We start from the raw sequence: 18,849 nt of genomic DNA, 5'->3' as shown, positions 1-18,849 counted from the left end.
AAAAGGGAAGGACTCGGCGAGTTGCTCGCGGACTCGGCGAGTCCAGTCAACTGGAAGTTGACTTTGACTTGGATTTCGACTTGGTCAAGGGTAAAAGGGTCATTTTACCCTAAGTACATCTAGCAGTGTTTGACTGATCGTTTTGTGGGAATTATAGCCGGAGGACGTCCAGAGCAGCAGCAGTAGATAGTCAATTCCCGATCAGATCAGCAGCTACTTTGAGGTGAGTTACCTTCCAGTAGCGGTAGGTCTACGGCCACAATGTCGGCCCACCAGTAGGAGTTGTATGTAAATGATTGTCTCTGTGATATTCATCTAGGGATTACTACTACCTGTGTTATGTGATGTGCTAGTATGACATGATGCTATGTGCTTGTGACAGTAGGGGGAGATAGTCCCCAAGATATCCGATTGGTAGGGCCGAAGGGGTAGTCATACCCAGCCATGCTAGATAGATTCTGATATTGTGATACATGTTATGTGGTAGTAGTAGATGGGACAAATAGTTCCCCAGTATCCGGTCGAGAGGACCGAAGGGGAGGCCAGCACCCAGATATGCTAGGCAGTATCCGGTCGAGAGGACCGAAGGGGAGGCCAGCACCCAGATATGCTAGGCAGTATCCGGTCGAGAGGACCGAAGGGGAGGCTAGCACCCAGGTATGCTAGGCAACGTCCGGTCGAGAGGACTGAAGGGGTAGGTCGGACACCCAGATATGTCTGACAATATATGTATGTTATGTGGTTATATGGTATGTGGTACGGTGGGGGAACTCACTAAGCTTCGTGCTTACAGTTTTCAGTTTTGGTTTCAGGTACCTCTTCAGTTAAGGGAAAGGAGCCGGCGCGGTAGCAGCATGTCACACACACTCTTGTTTCCGCAGTTATAAGCTTATTCTGGGATTGATACTCTGATATTTTGGTTGTTTACATGTTGTGGATATCAAATTTGGGTTTATGATGTGAAATGGTTTAATTAAACAATGTTTTAATTATTAATGTTTTCTAAGTAATCTTTTAAATACGAAATTTTTGGACGTGAAAACTGGGTCGTTACAAGTTGGTATCAGAGCCCTGGTTTGAGGGATTCGGACTCACCTTCGGGGGTGTCTGAACTCAAATCAAGGGAGTAAAAGATTTTCCAAAAAGAAATGTTTTCTAAGAATTAAGAAAAGGGTTTGAGAAAGAACGAAGTGTGTGATGTGCGCAACCGGCCGAGCTCAAGTAAGTAGTCCCCAAAGTACCCATACAAGCTTATGTTGTGTTTATCGGTTTCAGTAGAACAACATGCTAGAATAGGACTAAGGATTTAGTAGTGATGCCTTATGTGCCTGCTTTATGTGCTTCAGTGTATGAAAATTGCATGCTAGAATTGAGTAGACAGTAGTAGGATAGCCTGTTAGGTTATGCATGATAGTATGAGTATTAGCTCTGTATGCTAGATCAGTTTCTCTCTATGAGAGCAGATTTGCTTGAGATTGTTCCCTTAGTTCGAATGCTGCTTGCTTTGTGCTTTGTGGGACTCTGAGTGGTGGGAGTAAGCCATTAGGTGAATACGTCACGTCACATGTGATCAGGGTTGAATAATCTTAGAGTGCTTGATTTGGCCCTATTGCGCAACTCTCGTTTGAGTCTAACCGTTGTAGGGACGAGTCTGTTACTCGAAGGATTATCCGAGCCTCACCCCATGTGATGGTATTCAGGTAATGGTTAACTGGCATTACTAGGAGGCCTTCAGTAGCTGAGGACCTGGTAGGGTGGAGCCTGAGATTTCCTAGGGCAAGCCTAGGATGAATATAGCGGTGATCAGCAGTAGTGGAAGGAATCTGGTGGAGTCGAGGCAGTCCTTGAAGAAGGTACGGATACATGTGGAAGGTAGTATGCGCCCGTACTACTGAAAGCAGAGGATCCGTACCCGAACCAAGGAAGGCCAAGATAAGACCAGAGAACTTGTAAGTGGTTGTGATCCCTCAAGAAGTATCAGTATCACTAATGATTGTTATTTATGTATTGCAGAATGGTGGTACTACGATCGAGGCTGATAGATGACGGTTCAGGAGAGGGGTCAGGTTCGGGATCAGGTTACGAGCCAGTAGATGAGGGACTACGCGAGTTCATTGCGTCAGAGATCACCAGGGGTATCCTTGAGTCGACCCCCATTATCTCCGGGTCGATCAAGGAGGGGATCATCGAGTTGATGGAAGATTGCCTCCGGGCGTTCAGGAGCGACATGGCATCTAGCCAGTCGGGATCTCGCACACTGTCCTTTAAGGACTTCAGGGGCAGTGGTGTGCCAGATTTCTACAGGGTGAAGGACCCCATTGCCGCCAGACGATGGATTGCAGACATCGAGTCTGCACAGTTGACTAGCTTCTGCCCTGAGGGGTCGAAGGTGAGGTATGCAGCAGGGTGCTTACGAGACCGAGCTCGAGACTGGTTGGAGTCAGTGGGTGACTCGTTGGGAGCCTCAGCAATCGAGGCTATGACTTGGTCAGATTTTGTGACCAGATTCAGGGCAGAGTTTGCGCTGGCTGTCGAGCTTCAGCAGCTGGCCAGGGAGTTTTTTGGACATGAGGCAGACGACGGAGACTGTGGCGGAAATCAACACCAAGTTCCGGGAGAAGGCACTGTTGGTGCCCCAATATGCGGGCGATGAGGACATGAGGAGGACCCGCTATCATGACATGCTCCGGGCTGATATATGGGGGCACGTTAGTTTTTCAGCTTGCCCCACCTTCGACTCTATGATTGCCAGGGCGAGGGAGAGGGAGAAAGATTTGGAGCACATCCGGAAACGGAAGGCAGAAGAGGGACAGTCAGGAGGGGCTTCGGGGAAGAAGCCCAAGGGATCAGATTTGGGGCCGAAAGGCCAACAGGGACGGGGCCGCTGCAGGAAATGCGGCAAGACACACGAGGGGGCATGTAGGTTGGGATCATCAGGATGCTACAAGTGCGGCAAGTCTGGGCACTATAGCAGGGATTGCACTGCTCCGGCAGCAGTTATTCAGACGTCTGAGTTGCTGTATTTCCACTGCAACCAGAGGGGCCACAAGAAGGCCAATTGCCCCTAGTTGACAGTTGCAGCGCCAGTGAAGGCGCCAGCTCCAGCGACCTTGCAGATCACAGATGGCCGGCAGGGCAAGGCAGAGGCTCCAGTGGTGAGGAGCCGGGCATTTCAGCTGACCGCCGAGGAGGCACTCGCCGCACCCGATGTGGTGACGGGTATGATTCTTTCCCTCTATTTTATTTTTATGATGTTATGTTATTGATATGTGCTCTGTGTGCATATGTATGCATTAGGATCGTTCCATGTGAACGACATCCCAGTTCAGGTGTTGTTCAACTTGGGTGCCTCCCGATCATTTGTTTCCCTTGCGCTTAGCAAGAAGTTTCCTGAGTCTTCAGGCGTGTTAGATTGCCCTTTAGAGGTAGAAATTGCCGATGATCGATCAGTGCTAGCATCGATGGTGTTTCGGGATTGCGTATTGCGTTTGTTTGAGGAGTGCTACCTGGTAGACTTGGTTCCCATTATGTTGCGTGGGAACAAGGTGATTATAGGCATGGATTGGTTGAGCCCTAATGGGGCGGTGATAGATTGCGCACAACAGCTGGTGCGAGTTAGGACCCCAGGTGGGGAAGAGTTAGTGATTCATGGTGAGAGGCCACAGTGTGGACGCTCAGTCTGTTCAGCAGTGAGGGATAGACGATACCTTCAGCAGGGATGCGCAGGTTATGTCGCGTATGTGATGGATACCCGGGAGGCAGGTAAGGTGACGGTGAGCGAGGTTCCGGTGGTGCGAGATTTCGCAGATGTTTTTCCAGAGGAGCTTCCTGGGATACCTCCGGAGCGACAGGTGGAGTTCAGGATTGACCTCGTTCCTGGTGCGGCTCCGATAGCCAAGGTACCGTATCAGTTGGCTCCTCCTGAGATGCAGGAGTTGTCTACGCAGCTGCAGGAGCTGTTAGACAAGGGATTCATTCGACCGAGCAGTTCACCTTGGGGAGCCTCGATTCTGTTCGTGAAAAAGAAGGACGGGTCACATCGGATGTGTATAGATTACCGGGAGCTGAACAAGGTAACGGTGAAGAACCGTTACCCGCTCCCGAGGATTGATGATCTCTTTGACCAGCTTCAGAGAGCGTCTTGGTTTTCCAAGATCGATTTGCGTTCGGGTTATCATCAGATGAGGGTCAGAGAGGAGGATGCGCAGAAGACCACGTTTTGGACGCGCTATGGCCATTATGAGTTCGTGGTGATGCCGCTTGGGCTCACCAATGCTCCTGCCGCGTAAATGGACCTCATGAACCGTGTATGCAGACCGATGCTGGATCGGTCTATGATAGTTTTCATTGATGACATCTTGGTTTATTCCAAGACACAGGAGGAGCATGAGGAACATCTGAAAGAGGTTTTGGAGACCCTGAGGAGGGAGAGCTTGTATGCCAAGTTCTCCAAGTGCGAGTTTTGGTTGCGCGAGGTGCAATTTCTCAGACACCTTGTCAACCAGAACGGTATTCTAGTCGACCCGGCCAAGGTCGAGGCCGTGATGAGATGGGAGGTTCCTAAGTCTCCATCCGAGATTCGGAGCTTCCTAGGATTAGCAGGCTACTATCGGGGATTCATTCAGGATTTCTCCAAGATAGCCGTACCCCTGACGCGGCTAACGAAGAAAGTTGTGGTCTTTCGGTGGGGACCCGAGCAACAGGCTGCATTTGAGACGCTGAGACAGAGATTATGCGAGGCGCCAATCTTAGCCCTGCCAGAGGGCGTAGAGGATTTTGTGGTTTACTGTGACGCGTCCATTTCAGGATTGGCTGCGGTACTAATGCAGAGGGGGCATGTCATTGCCTACGCTTCGAGGCAGCTCAAGCCTCATGAGGCAAACTATCCGACGCATGATTTGGAGTTGGGGGCGGTGGTTTTTTCCCTCAAGATTTGGCGGCATTACCTCTAAGGGGTTCGATGTACCATCTACACGGACCACAAGAGTTTGAGGTACCTCATGGATCAGCCGAATCTGAACATGAGGCAGCGTCGGTGGTTGGACGTGGTGAAGGATTATGATTGCGAGATCCTCTACCACCCAGGAAAGGCCAATGTGGTGGCTGATGCGCTTAGTCGCAAGACGGCGCCAATCAGGGATATTTGCATGAGGATGACTGTGGTGACTCCCCTGTTGGAGCAGATTCGGGAGGCTCAACAGGAGGCTATGAAGGAGGAGCATCGGAAGAGTGAGCGAATAGTGGGTCAAGTCACCTCTTTCGATTATGATAGCCGGGGGTTATTGACACTACACCGTAGGGTGTGGGTGCCGTATCATGGAGGCGTGCGCCAGATCTTGATGGAGGAGGCGCACAAATCCCGATTCTCTATTCATCCAGGGGCGACGAAGATGTATCGGGATCTTCACCTAGACTATTGGTGGCCCTGCATGAAGCGGGATGTGGCATGGTACGTCGAGCGGTGCTTAACCTGCAGGAAGGTTAAGGCCGAACATCAGAGACCGCATGGAAAAATGCAGCCGTTGGACATCTCGTTGTGGAAATGGGAAGATATCATGATGGATTTTATCACAAAGCTTCCCAGGACCGCGCGTGGAGTAGATTCGATTTGGGTCATCGTAGATCGATTGACCAAGAGTGCTCATTTTATTCCGAATCAGGAGAGCATTTCGGCCGAGAAATTTGCCGACATCTATATTAGGGAGATTGTGGCGCGGCACGGGGTGCCAGTATCTGTTATCTCGGACAGGGATGTGCGTTTTACTTCCAGGTTTTGGAAGAGGTTTCATGACGAGTTGGGCACTCGTTTGCATTTTAGCATCGCCTTTCACCCGCAGACAGATGGTCAGAGCGAGCGGACCATCCAGACTCTGGAGGATATGTTGCGGGCGACCGTGCTAGATTTCGGTGGTAGCTGTGATACTTATCTTCCCTTGGCTGAGCTCTCGTACAACAACAGCTACCACGCGAGTATCGACCGCCCTCCATTCGAGATGTTGTACGGACGGAGGTGCAGGACCCCGATATGCTGGGGAGAGGTTGGTCAAAGAGTTATGGGGAGCATCGAAGTGGTGCTCAAGACTACCGAGAGGATTCAGCAGGTTCGGAGCAGGCTGCAAACCGCGCTGAGTCGGCAAAAAAGTTACGCCGACAAGTGTCACACCCCCGAACCAGACGGCAGAAACGTCTGAGGGCTGTTGTGACTCAATTGAATACCATTACATTGAATATACATGAAACATAACATCATTCATCACCATGCATTGAGATAGTACAACTGGTAGTGTTTACATTTAGTACATTGTTTTAAACATTACATTCCCAAAAGTAAATTGTTCGATAATAGTTAAACAACAACAAGACATCATTGAGTGCATTTTTCCCCTCTGTTTACCTGTTCCCTGAGAATAAAAGTATTTTGAAAAACGTCAACATATGAAATGTTGGTGAGATCATAAGCAGTGTTTGAAAAATAATGTTTTGTATTGTTTTGAAAACCACCAGAAAATCCGATATTTTCTTAAAAGAGTATCGTAAAAAAAAGTGTGAAGATCTGTAAGTATGCTTGTTTGTTTCTATAAATGTAAAAAGAATTTGTTATACTTGGTATGCATCTCGTAGTTGTATGTATTGAAAAACCCTAGGAAAACCCGATGTTTTCCTAACACTTTGAATTACGCTTTCCATATAGTTGTTGTACCATTGCGGCATGTAAAGTCAATGATTCCAGGTGACATTGAATTAAATGTGCATGGTGAATTGTTATAAACACACATTAATAAAAACAACTAGTTTACAACTATACTAACGATCCATTAGGCGTCGTCCGTACTATTCACTTAATCCAATCACCCTGACTTCTCGTAGCCCCACAACCGAGGAGAAAAGAGGGCACGAAGACCTCAATAATCCCATTAGTCGTTCAAGGCTATTGTGAATGCGAAGGGCCCTTGGCCCGACCCACATTTTGTGAATTCTCGACTTTACTAGCAGTACCAAAGGACCCTTGGGGCCCAATAGCACAAAAGCCATTGAAAGTCCTTTTACACAGAGTTACGTCATGTGAGGCCCAACAACATGTAAGTAAGTTGTCTTCGGGCCTAAAGATCAGGTCATTGGGCTAGCTAGGCCCAACAAGCAAGATTTGACACTTTTGGGCCCAAAGATGGTGTATCGATGTCTGTGTATTCCCACGTATGTGTTGACTTCCCGAAATTTCCGTGTGTATATTGAATATCGTCGTGTTAGTAGTTTCGGATTCGTTATTGATTCGAGACCGAATCAATTCGTTTGGCAACGATTTTGGTGTTGATAGTGTATTAAGTTTTGTCGATAGTCGCAGTACCAGTATTTTATCTCAACGGATTTATTGTTTAAAACTTTGGAGATTTTCTGTTTGCAGCCCTCCCCCTTTTTTTTTTGATAAGTTTACACTTTTGACCCTTTTGAATAAAAGAATTTCCGATTTAGTCCTTAAACCCTTTTTCTTGACATTTTAGTATCAAAACTTGTTGAAAATGATATTTTTCAGCTCATATTTATTTGAAAACAGTTTTAGTCCCTCAAAATGTAATTTTCTCGGCTGAAACCTCATTTTTCGCAATTTTTACACTTTTGGCCCAAAATAGAAAATTTTTGCATCTTTGGTCCTTTTTAAATATGAAAAGTATTTTTAAACCTTGAAATGGACTTGGAGCACTAATAGTCCCCTGTTTTACAGAAAAGTACAGTTTCAGCCCTTCAAACTTGAAAATCTCGCATATTGGGCTTTATTGGGCCGAAAAATTCACTTTTGGCCCATTATGCTTAAAATTTTACATTTTAATCCCTCAAAAGAATATATTTCCAGAAAATACATTATTGAAACTGTTTGGACTCATTTCATCCATCAGAATTTGTATTTTTTTCATTTTGGGCCCTTTAACTTTATATTTTTAACATTTTGAGTCCAAAAATGAGTTTTTAGCCCAAAGAAGTTCATATTAACGAACTTGGTTATTTTTCTAGAAATGATTTGTATGTAGTAATATAATTTATGCTAGTATCATATAACCTAATGTAAACCTCGGTTTTAAGGACTTTTTGACTAGATCCAACATCATAATCACACAAAAACACAAATATAAACATAGAAATCATACAAGGCATACATATACACATAGATCTACACATTTGCTTGTATTCTCCCCCCCCCCCCCACAAAACTTATAAAACCGAAAAATAGGGGGTATGAAGCTCACCTTTGGGTGTGGTTTCGGTTTTGGAGAAGAGATGGAAGAAAATGAGGTGATTTTCGGCCCTAGCAACACTTTGATGAAGATCTCGAATTTGAGGTGATTCTAAGATGCAAGATCATGATTTCTTATGAGTTAAGAAGAGATGTTTGATAAATCAAGGAACCTAGATCATATATTTAAGTATAAACTTACCTTAGATGACGATTCTTGTGGAAAATCTCTTTGAAATGCTCTTAAGTCTCGAAAATCACATGAAGAGAGGTGAGAGTGGTCCTTGAGAGAGTTTGATAAACAAAAAGTGGTTGAAGTGTGTGTGTGTGGGAGCTCTCGTCCGAGAACCAAGAAGAAGAAGAGAGAGAGAGAGTTGAGATGACAATCCTAGATGCATGTTGGTCCATGCATGGAGGCATGTGATGTATAAATGAGGTGGCAAGGCCTAAGTCAACTCTTCACTTCCTTGGGTTTTGGCTTGGGCCGAGAATGGAGAGGAAAAAGGATATTTTTGGGCTTTATTGCCCCTAAGCCCATATTAGAGTTAGGTTGGGTGATTTTTGGCCTTATAAAATATAAGTGTGATTTTTATGCTTTATTAGGCTAGATTAGGTTAATTATGGTCCATAATAGTTCATAATATTTAATTTATTTCATTCTAGGCCCAATATGGCCCAAAATGTTGAAATAAATGAAAGTGGGTCCAATTAGAGCCCATTTAAAGGTTCTAAGCCCAAGATAGTCAAATTGGAAGCTTATTGGCCCATTGGGCCCAATAAGGAGGTCCTAGTCCAAAATGGACCTAAACAAGAACTTCTAGGGTTTCCAATTACTTGTTGACTATTTGAAATGCTTGTATGATGTACTTGATTGAAATTTTTGTTGCCATGAAGTAAGCATCTTACATGCTCTTAAGTTTTTGATTCAAAATTTTACTTGAGTGTTGTGATTACAAGGCACAAAATTTCTAGTTGTGACATCATCCCCCCGTTAGAGGGAATTTCGTCCCGAAATTCTATTTGAAAGCTAGATTTGAGAATGCTAGAATAGGTGAGGGTACTTTTGCTTCATTTGGTCTTCGCGTTCCCACGTGAATTCTGGCCCACGCTTTGCGTTCCACCGTACTTTCACGATCGGGATGCGACTTTGCTTAGTACGCTTCACCTCCCTGTCCATGATTTCAATCGGCTCTTCAACGAACAGGAGATTCTCGTCGATTTCGATCTCGTCAAGGGGAATGACGAGTGTTTCATCTGATAGGCACTTCTGTAGATTAGAGACATGGAACACGGGGTGTACACTGTTTAGCTCTGCGGGTAGTTGCAGTTTGTATGCCACTGGACCTATTCGGATGACGATTTCGAAAGGTCCATTGTATCGTGGGTTCAGTTTTCCCCGCTTCCCAAAATGAATAACTCCTTTCCAGGGTGAGACTTTTAACAGTACTCGATCCCCGACCTGAAATTCTAAGGGCTTTCGCCATTTATTGGCGTAGCTCTTTTGTTGGTCACGCGATGCTTGTAATCGAGCTCTGATTTGAATGATCTTTTCCGTGGTTTCACGAATGATCTCTGGTCCCGTTAGCGCCTTGTCCGACATGAGTGCTTTTGCTAGCTGGGTGTCGCCTACTTCAGCCCAACATAACGGTGATCTACACTTACGCCCGTATAGTGCTTCGAAAGGAGCGACCTTAATGCTCGAATGGTAACTGTTGTTATACGAGAATTCAACTAAAGGTAAATGGATATCCCAAGACTTCCCAAAGTCTATCACACATGCGCGAATCATGTCTTTGAGCGTTTGAATGGTTCGTTCACTTTGACCATCCATTTGTGGATGATAAGCGGTGCTCATGTCGAGATGAGTTCCCAGTGCTCTCTGGAGTGATTACCAAAAACGTGAAGTGAACCTACTGTCTCTATCTGAGATAATAGACACTGGCACTCCATGGAGTCTCACGATTTCGCGAATGTATAAACGTGTCAATCTATCCATCTTGTAGGATTCTTTTATTGGCAGGAAATGGGCAGATTTCGTCAGTCGGTCGACTATTACCCATATGGTGTCTATTCCATCCGACGTCTTAGGTAGCTTGGTCACGAAATCCATAGAAATCCCTTCCCATTTCCACTCAGGTATTGCTGGTTGCTGCAATAACCCTGAGGGCTTCTGGTACTCCACCTTTACCTTGGCACAAGTAAGGCACTTACTAACATAGGTGGCGATTTCCGCCATCATGTTAGGCCACCAATAGTGTTGTTTAATATCCAAATACATCTTGTCTGAGCCGGGATGGATGGAGTATCGCGTCTTGTGAGCTTCCTTCATGACTATCTCCTTAAATCCTCCGAGTTTAGGGACCCAAATACAGTTCATGAAATAGTATACTCCATTCTCCTTTGCCTCTAGGTTCTTCTCCATTCCGCGTAATGCTTCGCTTGCTGTATTTTCCGTCTTCATGGCCTCTGACTGGGCTACCCCAATTTGACTGGTTAGGTGAGATTGAATGGTTATTGAGAGAGTTTTCGTACGACGATTAGAGTACTCCTTCCGGCTCAATGCATCAGCCACCACGTTGGCCTTGCCTGGGTGGTACTTGATTTCGTACTCGTAATCGTTTAATAATTCAACCCATCTTCGTTGTCTCATGTTCAACTCCTTCTGGTTCAAGATGTGCTGAAGAATTTTGTGGTCCGTGAAGATGGTGCACTTTGTACCATAAAGGTAATGCCTCCAAATCTTCAGAGCAAAGACCATTGCTCCTAATTTCAGATCATGGGTTGTATAATTCACTTCGCGCGTCTTTAGTTGGCGGGATGCGTAAGCTATCACCCTTCCACGCTGCATGAGAACGCAACCTAAGCCCTGATTTGACGCGTTACAGTAGACTACGAAATCTTCCGTTCCCTCCGGTAGAGATAGTACCGGGGCGCTACAGAGGGCTTGATTTAAGGTTCGAAAGGCAATCTCTTGTTTGTCCGTCCACTTGAATGGTACGCCTTTTTGTGTAAGTGAGGTAAGTGGCTTGGCGATCTTAGAGAAGTTTTGAATGAACCTCCTGTAGTAGCCTGCTAGGCCTAAGAATTGATGAATTTTTGTGGGCGTTGTCGGGATTGCCCATCCTTCGACGGCTTTGACCTTGGAAGGATCCAATTGAATTCCTTCTTGACTAACAACATGACCTAAGAAGTTCACGCTACGGAGCCAAAACTCACACTTAGAGAGTTTTGCGTATAGCTTTTCCGTTCGTAGGGTTTCTAGGATTTGTCAGAGATGTTGACCATGCTCTTCTTTGCTTCGGGAATAAACTAGGATGTCGTCAATGAAGACGATAACAAAGTTGTCGAGGAATGGTCGACAGATTCGGTTCATCAGATCCATAAATGCGGCAGGGGCATTTGTTAGATCGAAGGGCATTACGACGAATTCATAATGTCCGTAACGAGTTCGAAAAGCGGTTTTAGGAATATCCTCTTCTCGGAATTTGAGTTGATGGTATCCAGACCGTAGATCTATCTTAGAAAAGTAACTAGCTCCTTGGAGCTGGTCAAATAGATCGTCGATTCGCGGGAGTGGGTAGCGATTTTTGACAGTGAGTTTATTTAACTCTCTGTAATCGATGCACATCCTAAAAGATCTGTCCTTCTTTTTGACAAATAGGACCGGAGCTCCCCATGGCGAGTACTAGGTCAGATGAATCCCTTGTCCAGAAGTTCGCTGAGTTGACTGGACAATTCTTGCATTTCAGCAGGAGCTAGATGGTAGGGCGATTTGGCGAGAGGGGTTGCTCCTGGAACGAGGTCGATTCGGAACTCAACTTGTCTCTCTGGGGGTACTCCCGGAAGATCTTCAGGAGATACGTCTGGAAATTCAAGTGCTACTGGGATATCTTGAATGTTAGTCTCTTCCTTGGTTTTATCCACTATGTGAGCCAGAAATGCCAGGTCCTTCTTTCGCAAATGCTTTTGTGCCTGGATGCACGAGATGAGGCGAAGGTTCGTGCCAGGTTTGTCTCCGTAAATAACTAGGGTTTCATGATTGGGAAGGTGGAGACGAACGACCTTCTCGTGACACATAATTTCAGCATGGTAGAGGCTTAACCAGTCCATACCAATAATCACATCGAAACTCCTAATAGATACATGCATTAAGTCTATTCGGAAGATGTGTTGGTTCAGGGTTAGGGTGCATCCGATGTAGATTTCCCCCGTGGATTCGGTTTTCCCATTGGCCATTTCCACCGTAAAGGTTTCATTGAGCTTCTGGGGTTGTTGTCCTAGGTAGTGTTTAAACTTATTGCTTACAAAGCTTCGCTCAGCTCCGGTATCAAATAGGATGCATGCATAAGTGTGGTTTAGGAGAAACGTACCGGTAACCACAGCGGGATCCTGAATTGCCTTTCTCTGTCCCATGGCCAACACTCTTCTTGTTCCTCCATTTCCGGGATTGTTGTTGTTAGGGCAATTGCGAAGAAAATGCCTAGTCCTTCCACACCCATAGCAGGTGTGGCTAGGCCCGGCGTTGTTGCCGACAGCATTGATGTTGTTGTTGGTTCGGTTGTTGTTGTTGTTGCTTCCCTGTTGTTGGTTCTGAGGAGGGTAGGCCCTGCAGTACCTTGCAGTGCGTCCTTTCCGATTGCAACTGGTGCAATGTACCTCCTTGCATTCTCTATTGTGATGAAATCCACATTTGTGACATTTGGGAAGATTACTGGAATAAGGTCTAGGAGCATTTGGAACAGCTGAGGTTGGAGCATGTGGGGTAGCTGTAACTTGCGCGGTGGCAGCATTAACCGTCACTGTTCGTTGCTTCTTTGAAGCCTCGGAGCCTTGATGCCCCTTTCTTTTGTTGTTCTTCCCCTTCTTGTTATCACCTTCCTTCCTGGCCTCAGTCTCCACTGACTTGTCACCCTTTTTGTTGTTATGATCATACAACTTCTTTGCCAATCTCTTAGCATTGTCAAAAGTTTCGGGATTTGCAGCTATCACGTTTCCCTGGATCGGATAGGTTAGTCCCCAGATGAATCGCTCGATCTTCTTTCCTTCCGAAGTGATCATACCCAGGCATAACAGAGATAGTTCACTAAATCTTGATATGTAGGCATCGATGTCCGCATTCCGCACAGTGAGGTTCCACAGCTCTTGTTCCATTTTCTGAATCTCACCTCGTGGGCAGTATTCAGCCATCAGCATTTCTTTCATTTCTACCCACGACATAGAGTTGGCTACAGGGAGCGTCATGGCTTCCACGTGTCCGTTCCACCAGGTGAGTGCTTGGTCAACAAAAGTGCATGCTGCGAACTTTACCTTTATTCCCTCAGGACAGTCGCATATCTCGAATACCGATTCCATCTTCTCGATCCATCGCTTCAAAGCGATCACTCCTCCAGTGCAGTTAAAAGTTCGTGGTTTGGCGTTTGTGAAGTCCTTGTAGGTACATGTTTTGGTGGGTCCTTGATTCATTCCATTGTTTGAACTCCCGGCCCCTTGCCCGTTGGCTCCTCCATTGTTCCCTTGATGAATTTGTGCCATTGCAGCGGTGACCGCAACAGATACAGCTGCCTGGAATGCGGCTGAGTCAACTTCGGGTGGGGTTGGTCCAGGGTTTCTGCGAGTAGGTCGGTGAGGCATCTTTCTGTCATGAAATGGAGAGATGTTGAGTGCACGTGGTTTCTACGAGGTTGTGATCCTACTGACTAGGTGCATGGTACGAACTTAAACACTTCTACCGTTTAGCATACAATCATAGATTCTTAACACATAGCAGTTTGTAATGTCACAATAAAACACGCAAAAGTTCACTAATATTATCCGCATTTAATACCTGAAAATTTTGCTCATGAGAGAATACATGAGTGACACTAGTTCAACAGCATAACGGCTCTATGAGTAGTGTAGTCACTTAAACATAGAGTCGAAGTACATAGCATAGTTCCTAATGACCTAGTAAGATAAGTCTATCCCTAACCGCGATGAGCTGTGCCCTAATATAGCGGCGAAATCATATGCCGAAGTGTTGGGTCAACAGCTGAGCCATCTCAGTCATGTCTCCAATGACCTCATCCCTCTCATGCTCTTCTTGCACTGCACGTGCTTCCATGGCGAACAGTTGTTGCGGCAGGGCGGCAATCTCGGCTTCTGGGGAGCGATTCTCCCTTGCGGGATTCACTGGTGGGGCGGGGTGGTCCTGCTGCGCCTCGCTAACAGGGGATGCTGCGTGATCCTTGTCCGGGGCTTGTTCTTCCTCCATGTCATCATCAATCTCCTCGAACTCGTAGTCAGTGTCCATGTACTCGTCAGGTTCGACGTCGTGGGCTCCCTTTTGATTCCCTTATGGTTCATCTTCAAGTATCCCGTGTGCCACTAGGGCTTGGTGAAACTGAATGCCCTGATGCTCTCCCTCCATGAAGACTGGGAGAAGGTATATGAATAAGCTATCATTTTCCTATGACTCTACCACTATTACATAAACTAAACAGGCGTTCTCTTTTTGGTGCTAAAGGGGTATAGTTTTAGGTTCCCTAGATATCACGATCTCATCAGGGCATGTGTTAGTTATACCTTGGAGGGAATGTAGTTGATCAGGCTACATCCACTCCTTGATACCACTAAGAACAGTTCTGAATTAACCGGGATACTAGCATTATCTTGTTTGGTTCGGCGTTATGTTCTTATTCCTAATGCAAGCAAGGGTGTTTTATTTAGTTGTTTTGTTCAGAGTTGTGTTAGTCCTTCTTTTGGTTTATAGTTGCATATCAATGTGTGGCTAGATATGCTAGTTCAATATAAACAAGGCTCTAATACCAACCTGTCACACCCCCGAACCAGACGGCGGAAACGTCCGAGGGCTGTTGTGACTCAATTGAATACCATTACATTGAATATACATGAAACATAACATCATTCGTCACCATGCATTGAGATAGTACAACTAGTAGTGTTTACATTTATTACATTGTTTTAAACATTACATTCCCAAAAGTAAATTGTTCGATAATAGTTAAACAACAACAAGACATCACTGAGTACATTTTTCCCCTCTGTTTACCTGTTACCTGAGAATACAAGTATTTTGAAAAACGTCAACATATGAAATGTTGGTGAGTTCATAAGCAGTGTTTGAAAAATAATGTTTTGTATTGTTTTGAAAACCACCAGATGATCCGATATTTTCTGAAAAGAGTATCGTAAAAAAAAGTGTGAAGATCCGTAAGTATGCTTGTTTGTTTCTATAAATGTAAAAAGAATTTGTTATACTTGGTATGCATCTCGTAGTTGTATGTATTGAAAAACCCTAGGAAAACCCAATGTTTTCCTAACACTTTGAATTACGCTTTCCGTATAGTTGTTGTACCATTGCGGCATGTGAAGTCAATGATTCCAGGTGACATTGAATTACATGTGCATGGTGAATTGTTATAAACACGCGTTAATAAAAAACGACTAGTTTACAACTATACTAACGATTCCTTAGGCGTCGTCCGTACTATTCACTTAATCCAACCACCCTGACTTCTCGTAGCCCCACAACCGAGGAGAAAAGAGGGCACGAAGACCTCAATAATCCCATTAGTCGTTCAAGGCTATTGTGAATGCGAAGGGCCCTTGGCCCGACCCGTATTTTGTGAATTCTCGACTTTACTAGCAGTACCAAAGGACCCTTGGGGCCCAATAGCACAAAAGCCATTGAAAGTCCTTTTACACGGAGTTAGGTCATCTGAGACCCAACAACATGTAAGTAAGTTGTCTTCGGGCCTAAAGATCAAGTCATTGGGCTAGCTAGGCCCAACAAGCAAGATTTGACACTTTTGGGCCCAAAGATGGTGTATCGATGTCTGTGTATTCCCACGTATGTGTTGACTTCCCGAAATTTCTACATGTATATTGAATATCGTCGTGTTAGTAGTTTCGGATTCGTTATTGATTCGAGACCGAATCAATTTGTTTGGCAACGATTTTGGTGTTGATGGTGTATTAAGTTTTGTCGATAGTCGCAGTACCAGTATTTTATCTCAACAGATTTATTGTTTAACACTTTGGAGTTTTTCTGTTTGCAGCCCTCCACTTTTTTTTTTGATAAGTTTACACTTTTGACCCTTTTGAATAAAAGAATTTCCGATTTAGTCCTTAAACCCTTTTTCTTGACATTTTAGTATCAAAACTTGTTGAAAATGATATTTTTCAGCTCATATTTATTTGAAAACAGTTTTAGTCCCTCAAAATGTAATTTTCTCGGTTGAAACCTCATTTTTCGCAATTTTTACACTTTTGGCCCAAAATAGAAATATTTTGCATCTTTGGTCCTTTTTAAATATGAAAAGTATTTTTAACCCTTAAATGGACTTGGAGCACTAATAGTCCCCTGTTTTACAGAAAAGTACAGTTTCAGCCCTTCAAACTTGAAAATCTCGCATATTGGGCTTTATTGGGCCGAAAAATTCACTTTTGGCCCATTATGCTTAAAATTTTACATTTTAATCCCTCAAAAGAATATATTTCCAGAAAATACATTATTGAAACTGTTTGGACTCATTTCATCCATCAGAATTTGTATTTTTTTCATTTTGGGCCCTTTAACTTTATATTTTTAACATTTTGAGTCCAAAAATGAGTTTTTAGCCCAAAGAAGTTCATATTAACGAACTTGGTTATTTTTCTAGAAATGATTTGTATGTAGTAATATAATTTATGCTAGTATCATATAACCTAATGTAAACCTCGGTTTTAAGGACTTTTTGACAAGATTCAACATCATAATCACACAAAAACACAAATATAAACATAGAAATCATACAAGGCATACATATACACATAGATCTACACATTTGCTTGTATTCTCCCCCTACAAAACTTATAAAACCGAAAAATAGGGGGTATGAAGCTCACCTTTGGGTGTGGTTTCGGTTTTGGAGAAGAGATGGAAGAAAATGAGGTGATTTTCGGCCCTAGCAACACTTTGATGAAGATCTCGAATTTAAGGTGATTCTAAGATGCAAGATCATGATTTCTTATGAGTTAAGAAGAGATGTTTAATAAATCAAGGAACCTAGATCATAGATTTAAGTATAAACTTACCTTAGATGACGATTCTTGTGGAAAATCTCTTTGAAATGCTCTTAAGTCTCGAAAATCACATGAAGAGATGTGAGAGTGTTCCTTGAGAGAGTTTGATAAACAAAAAGTGGTTGAAGTGTGTGTGTGTAGGAGCTCTCAGCCGAGAACCAAGAAGAAGAAGAGAGAGAGAGAGTTGATATGACAATCCTAGATGCATGTTGGTCCATGCATGGAGGCATGTGGTGTATAAATGAGGTGGCAAGGCCTAAGTCAACTCTTCACTTCCTTGGGTTTTGGCTTGGGCCGAGAATGGAGAGGAAAAAGGAGATTTTTGGGCTTTATTGCCCCTAAGCCCATATTAGAGTTAGGTTGGGTGATTTTTGGCCTTATAAAATATAAGTGTGATTTTTATGCTTTATTAGGCTAGATTAGGTTAATTATGGTCCATAATAGTTCATAATATTTAATTTATTTCATTCTAGGCCCAATATGGCCCAAAATGTTGAAATAAATGAAAGTGGGTCCAATTAGAGCCCATTTAAAGGTTCTAAGCCCAAGATAGTCAAATTGGAAGCTTATTGGCCCATTGGGCCCAATAAGGAAGTCCTAGTCCAAAATGGACCTAAACAAGAACTTCTAGGGTTTCCAATTACTTGTTGACTATTTGAAATGCTTGTATGCTGTACTTGATTGAAATTTTTGTTGCCATGAAGTAAGCATCTTACATGCTCTTAAGTTTTTGATTCAAAATTTTACTTGAGTGTTGTGATTACAAGGCACAAAATTTCTTGTTGTGACAACAAGCGCCGATCCGACCTAGAGTTTCAGGTTGGGGATATGGTTCTCCTGAAGGTGTCGCCTTGGAAGGGCGTCATTCGATTCAGGAAGCGGGGCAAGTTGGGCCCAAGGTATATTGGGCCGTTCAAGGTTGTAGCTGATGGGTTTTGAGCATTCTAACACTTCCTAAGTGTACATGCAACCCTAATAAACCTTGGATCTATGTTTGTCTAAGATACATGCAAATAATTATTTTTCCAAGGCTTATTTCCTAACTAGCATGGCATGGGGAACTTGAATCAAATAAAGCTAGTAGAAACACTTACCTTGTAGTTGTAGTTGATTCCTTGGAGTTTTAGAGCCTAGCACCAATAATGTGGATGCCTCAAATGAAAGTCACAAATCACCACAAACTTGGAACTTTGAGAGAATAGTCACACTTCTCTTGAAATCGGCCCTCACCTCAACATGTGTCAACTAGTGTTCACTAGATACAACTAGTTTGATTTCAAGAGCCAAAGCCTCCTTTATATAGTATAGTGTGGTGGATTAGGGTTACATCCATGTAAACCCTAATACCCATGTCTCTTCATTTCCATGAGATCCATGGGTTAAAGCTCCATGGAGTATCCATGGACTTCTCCATCCAAGCCTAGCCCATTCCAAATAAGCATAAGCCCACACTATATAAATATAGAAGCCCATATTTAATTAGTAATATCTTTGATCACTAAATTAATCCTAGATTAATTATAGATCACTACTAATTAAATAATATGATCTTATATTAA

The sequence above is a fragment of the Lactuca sativa genome, chromosome 2, assembly GCF_002870075.4.
Source record: "Lactuca sativa cultivar Salinas chromosome 2, Lsat_Salinas_v11, whole genome shotgun sequence".
NCBI lineage: Eukaryota > Viridiplantae > Streptophyta > Magnoliopsida > Asterales > Asteraceae > Lactuca > Lactuca sativa.
Note: the sequence above shows the minus strand (reverse complement) of the source record.